At 38.2% G+C, this 764-nt stretch overlaps 1 non-coding gene across 1 annotated transcript; it reads left to right on the top strand.

The window, feature by feature from the left end:
• The first annotated feature begins 412 nt into the window (after nt 1-412).
• LOC112209629 (U6 spliceosomal RNA) lies at nt 413-519 on the top strand. Its single transcript, XR_002944455.1, has one exon. It is a non-coding gene; the product is annotated as a U6 spliceosomal RNA (small nuclear RNA).
• The last annotated feature ends 245 nt before the right edge of the window (nt 520-764 follow it).

Genomic DNA, 764 nt, shown 5'->3' on the forward strand with positions numbered 1-764 from the left:
ATTACAGCTAGATAAGAGAAATAAGTTCTAGTGTTCTGTACCACTGTAGTTAACGATCATATAGTTTCAAATAGCTAGGAGGAGGATATTGAATACTCCCAACACACAGAAATGGTAAATGTTTGGGAAGATGGATATGTTCATTACCCTGATCTGGTCAATATACATTATATATATACATGATCAAAACATCATCATGTATCCCATGAATATATATAATTATTATGTATCAATTAAAAATAGAATTAAATTTAAAAAAGAAGAGAGTAGGTTGCTGGGGGTAAGGAGCTAGGGCAGGCTGAGGGTGGGAGTGGAGACCAGTAGGAGAAGAGGGAAAAAGAGCGAATGTTGGGGTTGGGGAGAAGCAGGTGAGGAAGAGTAAGGAAGGAATGAGAGACAAAGAGGGCCCAGGGTGCTTGCTTCGGCAGCACATATACTAAAATTGGAAGGATACAAAGAAGATTACCATGGCCCCTATGGTAGGGGGAGGCGGGGTGGGGGGAAAGTGAGGATGGTTAATGGGTACCAAAAGAAAAAATTGAAAGAATGAACGAGACCTAGTATTTGATAGTACAACAGGGTGACTATAGTCAATAATAATTTGATTGGATTACACATAGCACAAAGGATAAATGCTTGAGGGGAGGGATACCCCATTTTCCATGATATGGTTATTATGCATCACATTCCTCTATCGAAGTATTTTATGTAACCCATAAATATATATACCTACTACGTGCACACAAAAATGAAAATTACAAAAA

Source organism: Pan troglodytes, chromosome 5 (assembly GCF_028858775.2).
Source record: "Pan troglodytes isolate AG18354 chromosome 5, NHGRI_mPanTro3-v2.0_pri, whole genome shotgun sequence".
Lineage (NCBI taxonomy): Eukaryota > Metazoa > Chordata > Mammalia > Primates > Hominidae > Pan > Pan troglodytes.